The following is a 14,444-nucleotide window of genomic DNA, read 5'->3' on the forward strand; positions in this document are numbered from 1 at the left end:
TTTGATATCTCAGATCCCTTGCTCCACTTTCCAACTTTGGTCTAAGCTCTAAATCACATCAAAAGCCGTCCTTGCCTTCCTTCCCCTCATCCAGCCATCAATCCACTCACATTCTTCACACTGAAGTGCCTTTCACACAGAGCCTCTTCCTCCATTCTTTCCCCCATCCTGGGTGGTTTCCAACTTGGATGCACATTGGAATCATCTTGGAAGTTTAAAACAATTACTGATGCTTGACTCCCATCCAGTGTTTGGATTTTTATTGTCTGGAACATGGACTGAGCATCATGATCCTTAAAAGCTCCCCAGATAATTCTAATGTGCAAAAACAGTCAAGGATCACTGGTCTAAAAACGTATGATCAATTCATCATCTAATTCCCTAGCAGAAAGAAAAAGCTGCTGCTAATCACATTCATCTGTATGCTTTGTTGGGGAAAAAAATTAAAAGCTTAAATTGGGATGATAGTATCAGGAGAGTGAAAGAACAACCTACAGAACAGGAGAAAATATTTGCAAATCACATATCTGATTATGATTTAGTATCCAGAATATATAAAAAACTCTTACGTAAAACTCAACAGCAAAAAACAAACAATGCCATTTTAAAATTGTTGAAAGACTTGAATAGACATTTCTCCAAAGAAGATATATACAAATAACCAACAAGCACATGAAAAGATGCTCAACATCATCAGGGAAATGCAAACCAAAACTGCAATAAGATACCACTTCATACCCACAAGGATGGCTATTAGAAGAAGAAGACAGAAAATAACAAGTTAAGGTGAAGATTTGGAGTATTTGGAACTACATTGCTGACAGGAATGCAAAGTGGTTCAGCCACTGTAGAAAGGAGTTTGGAGGTACCTCAAAAAGTTAAGCATAGAATTGCCATATGATTCAGTAATTCCTTCTCTAGGTATATAACTGTGGTGGTTTGAAGCCGTATGTACCCTAGAAAAACATGTTCTTAAATTTAAGTTCATTCCTGTGTGTGTGAACCCATTGTAAGTAGGACCTTCTGATGAGGCTACTTCAGTTAAGGTGTTTCCCACCTCAATCAAGATGGGTCTTAATCCTAATACTGGAGACCTTTATTAGAGAATGAAATTCAGACAAAGAGAGGGAAAGCCATGAAAGCAAGAAGCTGAAATCAGCAAAAGGTGGAAGGGAAGGGAGGGACCAGCAGACACTGCCATGTGCCTTGCCATGTGATAGAGGAGCCAAGGATCACCTACAGCTGGTCTTCAGGAAGACAGCATTACCTTGATGATGCCTTGATTTGAATGTTTTCCCAGCATCAAAACCATGACCAAATAAATTCCCATTGTTTAATCTGACCCATTTCATGGTATTTTCTTTGAGGATTGAAAACAGATAAACAAATACACATTCACAGCAGCATTATTCACAATTCAAAAGGTGGAAACAACCCTAATGTCCATAAATGGATGAATGGATACACAAATTGTGGCACATGCAAACAACAGAATATTATTCAGCCATAAAAAGTAATGAAATACTGTTACATGCTACAATGTGTTTGAAACTCTAGGACATTATTCTAAGTTAAAGAAGCCAAACACAAAAGGTCACATTTTGCATGATTCTACTTACATGAAATATCCAGAATAGGTAAATCCATGGGGACAGAACAGATTGGTATTTGCTAGGGACTGAGGGGAGGGAGGAGTTGTTAGCACCTGCTTAATGTGTACAAGGTTTCCTTTGGGGATGATGAAATGTTTTGGATTTAGATGGAAAGTGGTTGTATAACATTGTGAATGTACTAAATGCCACTAAACTGTTCACTTGGAAATGGTTAATTTTATGTTATACTAATTGAACAATTTAAAAAAAGATTTTAAGGTCTTAAAAAGACATTAGAAGGGGAGGCATGGCAAAATGGTGGCATAGGGAGCTGTGGAATTTAGTTAGTCTTCTAGGGCAACTAGTAAACAGCCAGGAACAGCTAGAAGATAGTCTGGAACAACTGATGGGGGTACATCTGTGACCAGACAACATTGTACACCAGTCACGAATGGGTGGAATGGCCGAGATTGCAGCTTAGAACTGGAAGTAAAGCTCCCCAAACTGAGGAGCTGGCACCCCTTCCCCACTGGCACAGCAGGCTGAGGAGCAAAACTTTGCTGTGGGAAAAAGAAGCAGTCCCTGCTGGGAGGAAGAGAATGTAGCTCAATCAAGCTTCAATTGCAGTTTTAATTAACAAATTTGGGCTACTGAATACATGCTACAAGCACAGACAAACCCAGAGTAAGTAGAAAAGGAACCTGGAGGTTTATCCTGGCAGAGAGGAGGCAGGGCTGATGGGGGAAAAATACACAAAGAATAAAAACAGAGGCTTTTGGAGTCTGCTGAGCTTGGAATATGGAAAAGGGATGTGTCCCAAGAAAAGGGGCCAGAGAACCAGGTACCAACTCTGGTTCTTGCCTGGTGAACTGAAGGGCTGGGGTCTGACTCTGTAAAGGGGACTTCTTGCTTTTTTCCTTTTTTTTTTCTTCTCTCAGTCTAAGTAGCTCATTAGAGAAAGCCTCAGGCAGTTTCAATTGTCAGCACTGACCCAGGCAAGAGGTAGAGTCAAGATAGTCCGGGAGTCAAAGGAAAAACTCAAATGTAAGAGACAATTCCCTAAATGTCTTATCTTCCCAAGAAAATGGTGAGGAAAGCTCAGCTCAAGTGGCAGCCCTCACTCAGAGAACTCAGACCCCAGGGCCTTAAGGGGAAAAACAAAACAAAACAAAACAAAAAACAGAAACAGCCTAAGTTTGGCTTCTGACACCCTTGATCCCTGGCCAGGAATGAGTCTACTGAGATTTAAATACACCACAACTCTTTATACTGTTGGGGAGCTGTGGGCCAACAAGTACCCTGCTGGGCAGGATAGAAAAAGCACAGAGTATAGAGTCCTCACAGGAAAGTCTGACAATTTACTGGGTCTCACCCTCAGGGAAACTAGATAGTGAATACAGCCTCCTCCTGAGACCTGCGCCCCTCTGGTCTGGGAAAATCTGATTGGGGTAATCAAGGAAACCAGATGCCTAGGCAACAAAAAATTACAACTCACACTAGGAAAAATGAAGATATGGCCCAGTCAAAGGAACAAACTTACACTTCAACTGAGATACAGGTGTTAAAACAACTAATTATTAATCAAACAAATCTCCTAAATCAAGTCAAAAATCAAATCAATGAGTTGAGGGAAGATATGGCAAAGGAGATGAAGGACATAAATAAGACATTGGGTAAATATAAAGAAGAACTTGAAAGTTTGAAAAAACAATTGGCAGAACTTATGGGAATGAAAGGTACAACAGAAGAGATGAAAAACATAATGGAGACATACAACAGCAGATCTGAAGAGGCAGAAGAAAGGATTCACGAACTGGAGGTTGGGACAGCTGAAATCCTACATACAAAAGAATAGAGAGGGAAGAAAATGGAAAATATGAGCAGCATCGCAGGTAACTGAATGACAACATGAAGCACATGAATGTACATGCCATGGGTGTCCCAGAAAGAGAAGAGGAAAGGGGCGGAAAGAATAATGGAGAAAATAATCACTGAAAATTTCCAACCTCTTTTGAAAGACATAAAATTACAGATCCAAGAAGTGCAGCATGCCCCAAAATAATAAGTCCAGGTAGACCAACTCCAGGACACTTACTCAGATTATCAAATGTCAAAGACCAAAAGAGAATTCTGAAAGCAGCAAGAGAAAAGCAACCCATCACATACAAAGGAAGTTTGATAAGACTATGTGCAGATTTCTAGTAGAAACCATGGAGACAAGAAGGCAATGGCATGATACATTTAAGATACTGACAAGAAAAACTGCTAACCAAGAATTCTATATCTGGCAAAACTGTCCTTCAAAAATGAAGGAGAGTTTAAAATGTTTTCAGACAAACAGACACTGAGAGAGTTTGTGAACAAGACACCTGCTCTACAAGAAATACTAAAGTTACTACTATAGGCAGATAGGAAAAGACAGGAGAGGGAGGTTTGGAGAAGAGTGTAGAAATGAAGACTATCAGTAAGGGTAAAAAGAGAGAGGGGAAAAAATAAAAGTAAAATAAGGTATGATATATAAAATTCAAAAGACAAAATGGTAGACAGTAGACATTACATTGAGGGAAATTAGCCAGAAACAAAAGGACGGATACAGTATGGTCACACTAATATGGACTAATATTGATGAGTGAAATTTGAAAGTTGAGAACACAGGTTATCAGGAGATAGAAAGTGGTTAGAGATTGGACATTTAATGCGGAAGAAGTCCAGAAGGTTCAAAAGAACTGATTGTATAAATCCAGAAATGGAATGGCTAGCATAATAGTGTGTGATGGTACCACAATACCATAAGTATTCTGAACAAAGATGAGTGTGAGTATGGTTGAAAGAGGAAGGCTAAGGGCATGTATGACACCAGAAGGAAAAATGGAAGATAAAAACTGGGATTGTATAACTTAGTGAAACCTAGAGCAGTCAATGATGGTGAGTAAATGTACAAATATAAGAATATTTTTAAATGAGGGAGGAAAAATGAATGTCAACACCGAAAAGTGTTGAAAATTGGATGGAATAGGGGGGAAATACAATCAATGCAAACTAGAGTCTATAGTTAATGGTAATATTGTAAGATGCTTCCAATAATTGTAACAAAGGCAATATAAAAAAGCTAAATGTCTATAAGAGGGGGATATAAGAGAGTGATATGGGATTCTTTGTGGCAGTGATATTGTCTGAACTTTTCATTGTATTTCATTTTTATTTTTCTTCTATATTTTGTATTTTTATGCTTCAGTTTTTTCTCCTTTTCCTCTTTTTTGGGGGAAGAGATGGAAATGTCCTCACATATATTGTAGAGGTGAATGCATAATTTAGTGATTATACTGGGAATCACTGATTGTTTATTTAGGGTGGATTGTGTGGTTTGTGAATGAAACTGTTAAAATATAAACAGAGGGATACAAGTGCTGGAGAAAATGTGGAGAGAGGGATATACCTATTCCTTGTTGGTAGGGAAGTAGAATGACGCAGCCCAGCTGGAGGGCATTGTGGTGATTCCAGAGGAAGCTAACTATGGGGTTGCCATATGGTCCTGCAACCCCATTATTGGGTATATACTTGGAAGAACTGAGAGCAGGGACATGAGAGGACATTGCACACTGGTGTTTATGGCAGCCATATTCACAATTCGCAATGGATGGAGATGGCCTAAGGGTACATTGACTGATAAATGGAATCCTGAACCGTGGTGTGTATATTCAATAGAATACCAAGCAGCCGCAAGAAGAAATGAAATTATGAGGTATGCACTAGGTGAATGGAACTTGAGGACAGCATGTCGAATGAAATAAGCCAGAATCAAAAAGACAAAGATTACAACGCCACACTAATATGGACTAACTATAATGTGCCAACTCTGAGAATTGAATCTGAGAGCATAGGTTATCAGGGGAAGCCTTACGGTAAAGATTACTAGATTGTTGCTCTTTTTCACTTTAATTATTATTCTTGTTATTTTTGGGTGTGTACTAATGAAGGTGTCAGGGATTGATTTAGGTGATGAATGTACAACTATGTAATGGTACTGTGAACAATCGAATGTACGATTTGTTTTGTATGACTGCATGGTATGTGAATATATCTCAATAAAATGAAGATTAAAAAAAAAAAGAGAAGGGAGAGGCCAAGAGAGTCTGCCACGTGCATTGCCAGGACCAAGGATCACGGGCAGCAGCCAGCCCCGGAATGCCAGTCTTCGGGGAGAAAGCATCGCCTTGATGATGCCTTGATTTGGACTTTTTCCTAACCTTAAAACTAGGAACCACTAGATTTCCATTGTTTCAGCCAGCCCATTGCATAATATTTGCTTGAGCAGCCCAGGAAACTAAAACCTATACCACTGAACAGATGTTGTTAAAAAGGAAGACAGAGCTACTTAACATCTTAAAGCTTAATTTCAAAGGGCTGCTGTGAGAATTAAAAGAATTTGTGTGCATAAAGCACGGTGCCCATGGTGAGTGCCCAGTGATCAAAGAGTGCTTACCTGCTCCTGCCATTGTTCAGACTCCTTCCCCAGCTCTCCTACCCTCCAAAATTTGATCATGATTATCCTTGGAGGAAAAAGAACAGACATGCATTGAGTGGTCACTATAAGCTGGGTCTGCAATATGTTGTTATTTCATACCTTCAACAGTGCTGTCAGGCAGGAATCTATATGAGCAATTTGCTGATTGCTTACTTACTGAGGTCCAGAGAGGTTGTGCAACTTACTCAAGGTCACACAGCTGCTAAGTTATGGAACTGGCATTGAAAACTAAGAAATCTGAATCCAAGTTCAGGGCACATCATGATTAACCTTAATTACTATCAATTAAAATATTTTGATATGCAAAATAAAAGATTACTAGATTGTAAGCTCTTACAACAGTCACTTCTATTCATGAATTGTATTGGTTATCTCTAAATTCTGAGATGCAGAGTTGGTAACTTCAGGAAGCTGTGTGACACCTGATACTCGGAGTCAAAGCTTGGCAGCTATGAATGTCAGCATTACCCCATACAGCAAATGTTTCAAAAGCTGAAAAAGAGATCAGACTTCAATTAGAGATATGAACAAAATGGACTTGATTAGAACTAAGGAAAACCAGAGTAAAGGGAAAAGGATGATATTGACTGTGTTTTAAAACCTCAACTACTCTGTGAGACCAAAGGAAGAGATGTTTATTTGGCACAAAATCTATACTTTCTGTAGCACGCTATATTATTTAATTTGTATGGTCAGTTTACTCAAACGTCATAATTACATGGAACCTTGAATAGGGGGTGAGATCTGGTTGGTTTTTACAGGTTAACATGAAATTCTGATATATCCCAGAAAAATTTGGGCAGAGAATAAAAGGTATTTGCAAAGTCCCCTTGAGAACCTGGGGAAAAATGTGGAAACACTAAACTTCCCCACCTGGGGAATTCCTTATATTCTCGCCAGCATTGGGGACTACCATTGTAGCAGGCCATCTTGGGGATTGCCCTTGTGGAGCTTGTTACTGCAAAGGAGAGGCTAAGCCTACTATAATTATGCCTAAGATCACCCCCAGAGAACCTTCTTTGTGCACAGATGTGACTTGTCTCTCTCTAAGCCCACTCTGCTGGCAAACTCAGTGCCCTTCCTACTATGTGGGACATGAATCTGAGGTGTGTAAATCTCCTCGGCAACATGGGATATGACTCCCAGGGATGAGCCTGGACCTGGCATCATGGGATTGAGAAAACTTTGTGACCAAAAGGGGGAAGAGAAATGAAACAAAATAAAGTTTCAGTGGCTGAGAGATCTCAAATAGTTGAGAGATCATTCTGAAGGCTATAGGTTATTCTTATGCATTATGTAGATATCCATTTTTAGTTTTTAATGTACTAGAATAGCAAGAAGGAAATACCTGAAACTGTTGAACTGCAATCCAGTATCCTTGATTCTTGAAGATGATTGTATGCCTATATAGCTTATACGGTGTGACTGTGTGCTTGTGAAAACCTGGTGGCTCATCCTCCCTTTATTCAGCGTATAGACAAATGACTAGAAAAAAGGGACAAAAAATAAATGAATAATGGGGGTGGGGGAATAAGTAGGAGATGTTTTGGGTGTTCATTTTTACTTTTATTTTCATTTTTATTCTTATTTTTGGAGTAATGAAAATGTTCAAAAAATTGAGTGTGGTGATGAATGCACAACTATGTGATGATACTGTGAACAATGATTGTATGGTATGTGAAAATATCTCAATAAAATTGCCTTTAAAAAAAGATATACACATTGAAAAACATGGCAATAGTGAAACAGAAAACTTGACTAAGTCTTCTCATATCTATAATTGCAGTGTAGCCAGCAATTACTTAGGTTTGGATAAGATTACTGAGGAAGACGATTTTCATGATGTTCAAGGGAAACGAAAAGCAGCCTCTAAAGCTATGGTACAACAGAGGAAGATTCTTTAGCAAGGCAGTGATGGCGATAGTGTAAATGACTCTGAACCAGACTGCAACTAGTGAAGATTCTGGGGGTGATTCTGATTTTGGTGAGAGTGAAGATAATGGTGAAGAGTTCACTATGAGAAAAAGTAAAACTAAAGAAATTAAAAAGAAAGAAGTGAATAAAATCCCTAGTAGAAAAGAAAGAGAAGACACCTAAATCCAAATGTAATGCTTTGGTGACTTCAGAAGACTGCGCCAGCTGCCGTCAAATCAGAATCTCAGCGTTCACCAATAAAAGGCTTGTCTTCATTCAGCAGCTGTTAGGAAACCATTACAAATGTGCAGTCCTTCAGCAGAAAGCAAGATAACTAAGTGGGTCCCATCAGCAGTATCTGGAAGTAGCAGCCACAGCAGCAGCTCACACTGGCAGGAGTGTCCACTGAGTCTCCAAGTCAGAGTCTCTGCCATGGCTTGTCCAGATTACCATGAGTTAAAACTGCATCCAATACTGCTAATAGCCAAGTGCAGTATCAATGAATGTTTGATTAAGAGAATCACAGCTTTACATGTGTGCTTATATTTAAGTTGTGCTTATGGTTTGAGGAGAGTATTGTAATGTAAAGGAATCCCTTAACAAGTCAAAAAAAAAAAAAAAAGACATTAGGTTTAGAATCATTGCAAATAAAGAGCTGCAGTCTAATCGCGGAGTGGAGTTGTCTTATAGAAATCCAAATCTAGAATGAGGCAGTATAGTGTTAATTCTGTGCTGGTGACAGTTAATGAAGGAAGTTGGCCTAGAGGAAGGTGAGGAGCTATAAACAAGCATTATCATGGTGGATTTAGCAGGGGAGTTCACTTTTTGAGAATGGCTGCTTAGGCCTTTGTAAGAAATTTTATATGATTTATTCAGTTGCTTTTTTGGTCACTTGAACAAAGGATGGTTTGTTGCATGATTCACTGAATGTATGACATAGCAAACTGATAGTTCTATGGGGAGCTAATGGTCTTTTCAAGTATCTGAAGGGTGTGTCATAACACAGAAATTAGATTTCTCCTTTGGTGGCAGAGGGTAGAATTATATGAAAACATACTACCACTCTATATAAGAGGGAGGGGGAGTTCTTTCCAAACACTTCCCAATATCGGAGAGGGCAGCCCCAAGAGGTAGTAAAATTCCCTTTAGGAAATATGAAATCAAAGCCTGCAAAAATCCTTATTGGTGATTCTGTATAAGAGAAATGTGTATTTGGTAGAGAGATGGTTGGAGGGTGACACTTAGGAAACATGGCCTAGGATAGGATTGGCAATCTACCACATGCATCCAAAAGACCTAAACAAAATGCACTGTGGGCACTGGGTGCTCCCTTACCTTCCTGTGGGTCTGTTTCATCTCACATGAATCCTGTTCCCTGACCTCCAAGGCACTGAACGTCATTCTGCCTTTGTGGAGTATAAACTGACTCCCCCTCAGGGTCTCTGCGGTTGCATGGCATCTGTCTTACATCACCTCCTCTGTCCTCCCCCTCTATAACATCCACTCCACCAGATTCTCTCCTCATATTTCCAGTCTGCTTAGACTCTGAGGAGATCTGTGGAATCTGAGACATTTCCACTAATCTTATGAATGACCAGTTGACTCAGTTATCCTTACAAAACAAGTATGAAAATGGCGGTGATCTGGGGGTGTGTGTGGTGGGTGTTGGTGGGGTGGGTGGTGAGAAAGCCTGGGGAAAACCTTTTTCCTGTCCTCAGTCTTAAGGCTGGGCAACTTGAAAATCCACTTGCAAAAGGTTGCCAAATTTTGATTTATGAGAGTAGGAGGAAAAAAGTGCTTTACTTTCCAGCCATGGATTTCTTTTCCAATTCTAGGTAAGTTATTTTACTTACCTTATGTCAGGAATAATTCCTATGAATAATAAACATTTATGCAAAAGTTAACATACAGACAGTTTTAGCTTAGAAAAGAGAGTAAAATGGCACACTTTTAAAGTAGCCCAAGGAATATTTATGTTCAGAGGAAGGAGATCATCAGCTGTGGAGGTGCTATAGTTATGTTTTTCCCATCATTTAGTAATCAGTGCTCACTCAATACAGGATGTGAGTAAGAAGGACAAGAACCTGAGAAAGTTTGGGATGCAATATGTTTTATTTCTCTCTACCCCATTTATAATAGGTAAACAATTTTAAATTTCCTTCACCCCAAGACTGTCAACCTCTTCGTTGGAAATCCATCTGGGAAATTTTGCCTAGTTAATAAGTGGAATAATCCTGCCTCACCAAACTAGCTCTCTCTCTGGACTCCCTCTTTGCCTTCACACATTTGAAATTTGTATGCTTTGAGAATGGCAGCCAGCAACAGACATCACCAGAAGTTCAAGGTTTTCCTGTGATGTGTTCCTGTGCTGGTCATGTTAAGAGACTGGGTAGGAAAATGATTGGTTGGCATATAGGTAGATAGGTTCACTCCTGATTATGTGGAACAGAGCAAGGCTTCTCTAACTTTAATGTGCTAGCAAATCACCTGGGGATCTTGTTAAAAAAATAGATTCTAATTCAGTAGGTTTCTGGAATAGGGCCCAAGATTCTGCATTTCTCACAAGCTCCTTGGTGATGGAGATGCTGCCACTGTATGGCATACGAGAACAGCCTCTCCCTAATCTCATCTTCCTACCTCCTTCCCATCAAGGGATTATAGAACTGGAAGGGATCTTGGACATCTTGTCAACCACTCCTAAAATATATGGCTGTGGAGTGACTGCATCTGAACCAACAGAAGAGCTTTAAAAATATAGATTCCCAGAAATTCTGATTCAGTCAGTCTGTGGTGGGTCCCAGGAATCTGTTCTTTCAAAGGAGCAAAAAGGCTTTGAATCATTAACAATCCTCCCATTTTATAAATAAAGAAATGGAGTTTCTGAGCTGATACATGACCTGGCGAAGGAGACCTAGTTACTGGTAACATCAGGACTAGAACTCAGAAACCCTTTTCAGCCCACCAATCTACTATTTTCTGTTTGGTTTCCCAGGGCAGTTGCTTTCCCTAAAAAGAAAAGTAATTTCCTATCATCAAATAAGTGATTTTTAATATAAAATAAAAGTCAGTCCAGTGCTGTTTAATGGGGATCCATTCAAACCAGAATATTTTCTTGCTGAAAGCAAGCCCTAGGAGATTTAATGTGCATTTCTTTCTGTCCCACTGGGAAAGGAAGTTGAATGGAGAAGTGCACTACAGAAATAAAAATGTTTCCCATTATATTCCCCTAGGAGGTAACTTCATAATTTAAAAGGTCTTTGTTTTTGGATGTCTTTCTGATACCCAATGAAAATATTAATGCCTTCACTGGAAATATCCAGCCAGGAAGGGCAGGCTTTGCACCTTCTGCTGCTTCTTCCTCGCTGAGTGGTGCCAGTTCACAGAAGGGAAGTGTGGCTTGGATTCTTCCTTCAGTCTGGGTAATTCCAGCCTCCCTGTTTTTGGTTCTTGCTTTCAGCAAGAGTAAAATGTTCTGGTTAGAATGGCACCCCATTAAACAGCACTGGGCCTGACTTTTATGTTAGATTTAAGAATCACTTATTTGGGGATGGAAAATTACTTTCCTTTTTTTAAGAAAAGCAACTGCCCTGGGCAGCCAAATAGAAAATAGTAGGTTGGTGGGCTGGAAATAACATTAAAGAATAGTATATGCTGGTCTAGTCCCACATACACAGGCCTACTGTAAGGTTGTGAAAGACATGAAGGCTTTGGAATGGTTTTCACCTTGGTGCCTACATCTTTAAGCCAGACTTTCTCCTCTCCACAGTGACAACTCTCCTCCATGTCCTGGAGCAGCTACACAGGCTGCTCTGTCAATCAGAGACTCTAGCCTGTGTACACCCCTTCAAGAGAAGTTTCCCAGGGGACAGAACATCTTGAGACCCATCTCCATGTGTTTCTCTGCCAGAGACAAATTGGTTCTCATCCTATGCTGCCTCCTATGAAGGGACAAACACAGGAGGAACCTTTTTTGGAGTGGATTTTCTTTCTGGAGCAACCTGTTAAGCATGTGGTCTAAGATTACTTCTCACCTTAAGGACATTACACAAATTTCAGGAGCATCAGATTTCACCAGGTGCTTTCATTATCTACTGAATTGAGCTCTGGACTAAGAATGAAATGATGTATGCTGGGCTCAGCTCACCTATACAAGACCCTGTGTCCCAGGGAACTTCAGGATTCCCATTTTCACAAGGGGAAATATGTTAACCAGGACTATTTAAAATGAGAGGAGATATGGGAGAGCGCTTGCTAAGCTATAAACCCTGAAACAAATGTAACATAGTATTATTACCAAGGAATGATGTTCTATGTGGTATGTGTAGTCAGTGGTCTTCTTCCCCTATTAGACTTTCATAAGCTACATAAAAGATGGTGTGGTTGCTGCGAATATTTGCCTCTCAGATCTCCCTGTGTGGGAGCACAAATAATGAAGAGTCCCAGCTGCTGAATTCTGGAACCCATTATATCATTAAACAACAAGGCCATGCTTTCCAGTATCTAAGTGAAGCAGGGATTCTAAGACCTGGGAATCACAGGACTCCTTTAACAGGCAGTTTGGGGTGGAGGACTCCTAATAGGACTTGCCCTGACAAAACTTTCCTAGAACTGCAGGAACCTCCTTCCTTCCCTCTCTCCATTGCAGTCTGACAGCTCTCCTCACCTCCTCCAGCTCCCTCCTTATCTTTGCCCAACAAATCTCTTGTTTGTCTAGTCTCATTTTAGCATCTGCTTCATAGAGACTTGAGCTAATGCAGATCATGAATTTAACATCTTGTTAAAGACCCAGAGCATCTAGAAGAATTGCTAGCAATAATTCTCCTGACCCCTGGGGAGTTATCTTGCATGGGCTTCCTGGATTAGGGGACCTGGTTCTGTTCTCATTTTCCACTCAGTTCTGACACAAGAACAGTTCCCTTATAAGAGTCCTGCTCTTGGCCCCAAAACTCTCTGGCCACTAAGGAATATGGGGCCGCTCCCACAGAGCCCAACTGCTGATTCCAAGGTCCCCGGGCCACTCTCCAGCCCTGCTCCCCAGAATTTCCCTCAAGCCGACCACTTCTTTCTTCAGTCCTTCATCCACAAAAGCTCTTATTTTTCCTTTTTTCATATGGTAGTCCTTAACGTTCCTCTATTAGAATGAAGTAGACATACAAGGCTTATGTCTTCCTATCTTAAGGAAGCAGGCAGAGGGAGTCTTGATCTCAACATGCACTGCTGCCATCATGGGGCAGAGAAGGGCAGATTGGAATTTGAGCTCTTGCAATTAAATGCTTCCTTCCAGAAGTGACACATCAATTCTCACATTCCATTGCCCAAAGCAAGTCACTTGCCCAAGCCTTAACTTCAAAACAGCAGGGAAGTAAAGGGGAATAAACAGAATATTTACTGTCATTTCATATTAATAGAATATTTAACATCTCAGAAAAGATGACCCTGAAGCAGCCCAGGTTTTAGCATATAAATTCCATTGATATCCCTGGAAGCCTGGGATTGTTAGAATTCCTGAAAGGGTGAGAAAAATAATTTATATCTTCCTAAGGATGAGCCAAAAGATTTCTAACACAGCAAAAAGAGAAGAGTTGAGTTTTACACATCCTGCTGCAGTCTGAGCACTACAAATAACCGCCTCAGTTATAAGGACACAACCAACATGAGTTTGCAAAAAGAACTGTTGTTGTAACTAAAATTCACCATCACCAACATAGCAGCTCATCATTCCCTGACATGACTGAGCCTCTGCACCCATTCACGGGGATCCTGCAGGAGAACAGGAGTTCAGGAAGGCAAAATGGTGATGCCTGCAACTGTGTTAGAGTGGTTCCCTTGCAAATTTGGGGTCTGACTGAGCAGGGTCTGTACAATTGCCATTTGGGGAAAAAATAGCCTTAGGAGAGCTGAAACATCATCTTGCTCCATCTTTTCGTGAGCTGCACTTTCAGAGATGGATGACGAACGGTGCTCTTTTCTAGCCTGGGCTAATTGGATCTCTTTATATAGCTTACCGGTTTAGTTCCTGCTTTTCCTAGGGAGTGGGGAAGTTTTTAAATGCTTTGGATTAAAATTGTCAATTAGAGTGTGGATGGAATTTCAGCACTATTGGGCATTGGCCTATGAATTGAATAGAGGGTACTGCCACATGGCAGCTCAAGTAGGTTAATTCAGTAGAAAAATTAAGTCAAAAGAATTTTTCATGCTGTATAAAACAAACAACAAATAAACTACAAAGTCTATTTATCCAATGGCTGCATGAGATCAATTTGCAGAAAATGAAAATATTATATATATAATATAATATATAAATATTATATAGCTAAATATAGATATATGAGTCTTTCCCTTTAAGGGATAATGAAGGGTAATATAAATCAAAGAGCTCAGAATACTTAACAAAGGAATTAAGCATCCTAAGA

The 14,444-nt window shown here is 40.0% G+C and overlaps 1 pseudogene; it reads left to right on the forward strand.

Moving 5' to 3' along the window:
* Positions 1-6,649: 6,649 nt before the first annotated feature.
* Positions 6,650-8,486, forward strand: LOC119532643 (annotated as a pseudogene).
* Positions 8,487-14,444: the final 5,958 nt, after the last annotated feature.

Source organism: Choloepus didactylus, chromosome 4, assembly GCF_015220235.1.
Source record: "Choloepus didactylus isolate mChoDid1 chromosome 4, mChoDid1.pri, whole genome shotgun sequence".
Taxonomy (NCBI): Eukaryota; Metazoa; Chordata; class Mammalia; order Pilosa; family Megalonychidae; genus Choloepus; species Choloepus didactylus.